Source organism: Argentina silus (assembly GCF_951799395.1).
Source record: "Argentina silus genome assembly, chromosome: Y".
Lineage (NCBI taxonomy): Eukaryota > Metazoa > Chordata > Actinopteri > Argentiniformes > Argentinidae > Argentina > Argentina silus.
This window is the reverse complement of record NC_139654.1, coordinates 2,085,001-2,090,000: the sequence shown is the minus strand read 5'-3', so window position 1 is coordinate 2,090,000 and position 5,000 is coordinate 2,085,001. Positions and strand designations below refer to the sequence as shown.

Here is a 5,000-nt window from a genome sequence, read left to right as displayed (position 1 = left end):
TAGACAGAGAAGTACAGTAAATAATATCTGTAACTTAGCAAACAAACACAACAGGGTCCATATCCAATCACAAAGCCCCCTCCCTAAATGTCCAACCAATCACTGGGTTTTTCCCTCCTCAGGTCCAAGTCCCGCCCTAATCCACTTAGTCCCAATAGAAAACGGATCCGTCTTTTACAAATTACATTCATGGCATTTAGCATACGCCTTTATCCAAAGCGACTTACAAAAATACATTTGTTTAAGTAAGTGAATCATCTTTCCAACAGTCATCATTAGACAAAGTAATCAATGCTCACACCAGGGGCCATTGGCAGTTGTAATGCCAGTAGGCTATTTTTATTAATTTTTTAAAATTGATTTCATTAGCAGGAGAGAACTTGTACAGCGAGTTAGCAGGGGTGAAAGAGGTCTTGGGGTTGGGGTTGCCCGCTTGGATGTGACCAGTTTTTGAACATCCTCAGGCGAGAGGGGGAGAAATCTGATAAACCAGAGACTGGGTGTTGCACAGTGGGTTTGGGAGGAGAGGTAGCATTGTTGGTGAGAGGTAGAGGGAAGGAGCTGCTAATGTCATCAACCTTCTTTTCAAAATAGGTGACAAAGTCATCGGCAGACAGAGAGGAGGGAGGAGCGGGAGGAGGAGGGTTGAGGAGTGAGGAAAATGTGGAGAACAGTTTTCTTGGGTCAGAGACAGAGGTGTGAATTTTGGGATGGTAGTATAAGGCTTTACCAGCTGATGCAGATGAGGTGTAGTTGAGGAGGAGAGAGAGATAAGGGTCTAGATCATCAAGCTTGCAGGGTTTCAGACAGCCAGGGAGCGCGTGGAGAGGATGGTGCCGGCCTTGATATCTGTGGACAGAGAGAGTCGACGGATGAGGAAAGAGAGGACAGGAGGGTGGAGGAAGCTGCGTCAGTGGATAGAAGAGAGAAAGATTCAACAGAGGGTAGGGCGGTTAAGACAGAGGAAGAAAGAGTGGTGAGTGAGAGGGTGCGCAGGCCGCGACGAGAAGACACAGTGTGGGTATTCTCAGCCAATGTTCTTGTAGACAAGAACCACGTTTCACCGCGGAGGTCAATGTTCTTGTAAACAAGGTCGATCCACCGGTTCTCTGCAACACGTTAGATTTCATTTTGTGGGCTTTTAGACTAAATGGTCGTCGCAGACCCAGGTCACTCCAACCTTTGTACTCCCCCAGGGGGTGCAAATCCTATTGTCTCCCCTCCTCTTGGTAAAGCCTCTTTTTATGACTTTCCATTTCCCCATCAGTCGGACATTTAAAGTCGCATAAAATTCAACATCTATTCTATCAAATACTAAACCATCAATGAAAACATCCAAACAACAACAGACCCTAAACTCTAACCCCCTAACCCTAATGGAAATACTAAACCATCAATGAAAACATCCAACCAACAACAGACCCAAACCCCAAACCCCTAACCCTAACCAACAACAGACCCTAACCCCCAATCCTAACCCGAACCCCAACCCGCAACCTTAATCCTACTTATTTAACCCTTTCGGGACCTCAAACGCGCAGCTGCGTTTTCAGGGGTTTCCAAAATGTTTTGATCAATATCTCAGTGATAATCCGGCGTAGAAACATGGTTTAAATATCCCCTGAGCCCTCCTGTGACATGCCCTCTCACTTACAGACGGAGCTATTAACCTAGGAACAGCTTGGTACAGGCCCTCCCTGCGTAATTGGTGAATTTGGAAGCAGCCTAGCTTGAGTCGCTCAGACACTGCCTTTTACCGTCGTTGATTGGTCAATTCGCACGTCCATCTTCTTCGCTACACGTGACGTCGGCATTGTCGGTATTGACAAACATTTCAGTGACAGTGACAGAGACAGAAAGCAGAGAAGATGTGTTTACAAGGATCCATTAGAAGTCCTTTTTTATATTCTGTCTAGTATTTTATTCATATTGTATGCCATTTCTGTGTAGCTCAGGACTTCATGAATGAATTTCAAGCACCAAAACAATTCATCCACATGGGTAAAGGTATGTTTTCACATGGGATTTGAAACATTTCTGAAAAACGGATTCGAAATGTTCAGGTTTAGGCCTACTTACCTCTTCACACAGTGCTCTTGGGGTAAACATCTATCACAATCAAGAAAGCTGAGTTTGTACTGAAAATATTGATATGAAAGACTTGGGTATTATTTTGTATGGAAGTGACTTCAAATTGAGAAAGAAAAAATGTATGTAAAAATGAAGAAAATACCCCTGGTCCCCAAAGGGTTAACCTGCAAAGTGAGGCCTTCTCTTTTCCCCCCATCAGAACAATGTGGGACCTGTCCATGTTTACAACCCTTGACTGATACATGTCTCTGTCTCTCTTTCTCTCTCTCTCCCTCCCTCTCTCCCTCCCTCCCTCTCTCCCTCCCTCCCTCCCTCCCTCCCTACCTCTTCTCCCCATCCAATCTCTCTCTCTCTCTTTCCCTCTTTCTCTGTCTTTTTTTCTCTCTCCCTTCCTACCCCCCTCTCTCTCTCTACCTCCCACCCTCTCTCCCTTTCTCCCTCCCTCCCTCTCTCCCTCCCTACCTCACTCTCTCCCTCCCTTTCCTCCCTCCCTCCCTCCTCTTGCTCTCCCTCCGTGCCTCTCTCTCCCTCCCTACCTCTCTCTGCTACTCTACCTACCTCTCTCCCTCCATCCTCTCCCTCCCTCCCTCCCTCCCCCACCTCTCTCCCTTTCTCTCTCCCTCCCATCTATCCCTCCCTCCTTCCCTCCTCTCCCTCTCTCCCTCCCTCTTTGCCTCCCTCCCTCCTCTTTCTCCCTCCTTCCCTCCCTCTATCCCTCTCTCTCTCCCTCCCTCTATCCCTCCCTCTCTCCCTACCTCTATCCCTCCCTCTATCCTCTCCCTCCGTCTTTCTCTCTCCCTCCTTCCTCTCTCTCCCTCTCACCATCCATCCCTCCCTCTATCAATCCATCTATCTCTCCCTCCCTCCCACCTCTCCCTCCCTCCCTTCTTCCTCCCTCTATCCTTCCCACTATCCCTTCCTCTATCCCTCTCTTCTTCCCTCCCTCCTCTCTCTCCCTCCCTCCCTCAATCCTCTCCCTCCCTCCCTCACCCCCTCTCTCCCTCCCTCTCTCCCTCCTGTCCCTCCCTCTCTGCCTCTCTCCCTCCCTCCTTCCTCCCTCTATCCCTCCCTCTCTGCCTCTCTCCCTCCCTCCTTCCTCCCTCTATCCCTCCCTCTCTCCCTCAATCCTCTCCCTCCCTCCCTCCCTCCCTCCCCCCCTATCTCTCTCCCTCTCTCCCTCCTCTCCCTCCATCTTTGCCTCCCTCTCTCCTCTCTCTCCCTCCCTATCTCTCTCCCTCCTCTCCCTCCATCTTTGCCTCCCTCTCTCCTCTCTCTCCCTCTCTCCCTCCCTCTATACCTCCTTCTCTGCCTCCCTCCCTCCTCTCTCTCATTCTCTCCCTCCCTCCCTCCTTCCCCCCCTCCTTCCCTCCCTCCCTCTATCCTTCCCTCTATCCTCTCCCTCCCTCCTTCCTCTCCCTCCCTCTCTTTCTCCCTCACTCCCACCTCTCTCTCCCTCTCTCCTTCCTCCCTCTATCAATCCCTATATCTCTCCCTCTCTCCCTCCCTCTATCCCTCCCTCCCTCTATCCCTCCTTTCCCTCCATCCCTCCCTCCCTCCTCCCTCCCCCCCTCTCTCCCTCCCTATTTCCCTTCCTCTCTCCCTCCTCTCCCTCCCTCTCTGCCTCCCTCCTTCCTCTCTCTCCCTCTCTCCCTCCCTCCTTCATCCCTCTATCCCTCCCTCCCTCCTCTCCATTCCTCCCTCCCACCCTCTATCACTCCCTCCCTTCCTCTCTCCCTCCCTCTTTCTCCCTCCTTCCCTCTCTCTCTCCCTCCCTCTCTCCCTCCCTCACTCTCTCTCTCTCTCTCTCTTTCTTTCACTCCCCTCTCTTTTCTCCCTCCCTACCTCCTCTTGCTCTCCCTCCGTGCCTCTCTCTCCCTCCCTACCTCTCTCTACTACTCTCCCTCCCTCTCTTCCTACCTCCTTTTTCCCTCTATCCCTCCCTCTCTCCCTCTATCCTTCCTTTCCCTCCCTCCCTCCCTCCCTCCCTTCCTCAATACCTCCCGACCTGCATCCCTCCCTCCCTCCCTCTATCCTTCCCTCTCTCCTTCCCTCTATCCTCTTTTTCCCTCTATCTTCTCACTCCCTCCCTTCCTCAATACCTCCCGACCTGCATCCCTCCCTCCCTCCCTCTATCCTTCCCTCTCTCCTTCCCTCTATCCTCTTTTTCCCTCTATCTTCTCACTCCCTCTTTCTCCCTCCCTCTATCCCTCCTCTCCCTCTCTTCCTTCATCCCTCCTCTCTCTCTCCTTCCCTCTCTCCCTCTCTCCCTCCCTTCCCCCCCTCTCCCTACCTATCTCCCTCCCTCTATGCTCTCCCTTCCTCTCTCCCTCCCTCCCTCCTCCCTCTTTCTCTCTCCCTCCCACCCTCCTCTCTCTCCCTCTTACCCTCCATCCCTCCCTCCCTCTATCAATCCCTCTCTCCCCCTCCCTCTCTCTCTCCCTCCTTCCTTCCCTCTATCCCTCCCTCTATCCCTCCTCTCCCTCTCTTCCTCCCTCCCTCTATCCCACCTCTCCCTCTCTTCCTTCCTCCCTCCCTCTCTCCCACCCTTCCTCTCTCCTCTCCATTCCTCCCTCTCTCCCTCTATCCTCTCCCTTCCACTTTCTCCATCCCTCTCTCCCTTCCACCCTCCCTCCCTCCCTCCCTCTTCTCTCTCCCTCCCTCCCTCTCTCTCCTACTCTCCCTCCCTCGATTCCTCCTCTCCCTCTCTCGCTCCCTCCCTCCTCTATCTCCCTCTCTCCCTCCCTCCTTCATCCCTCTCACCCTCTATCCTCTCCTTAACTCTTTCTCCCTCTCGCCTCCCTCCTTCCTCCCTCAATCCCTCCCTCCCTCCCTCCTTCCCCCCTCTACCCCCCCTCCCTCTCTCCCTCTATCATCTCCCTCCCTCTTTCTCCCTCTCTCTCTCTCTCCCC

The 5,000-nt window shown here is 52.5% G+C and overlaps 1 protein-coding gene across 1 annotated transcript in view; it reads left to right on the top strand.

Annotated features, from left to right (window-relative positions):
• LOC310823912 (tripartite motif-containing protein 16-like) overlaps positions 1-5,000 on the top strand; it is a gene marked incomplete at its 5' end in the record, with an annotated part of 12,796 nt that overhangs the window by 4,399 nt on the left and 3,397 nt on the right. The gene's annotated exons all lie outside the window — the stretch shown is intronic.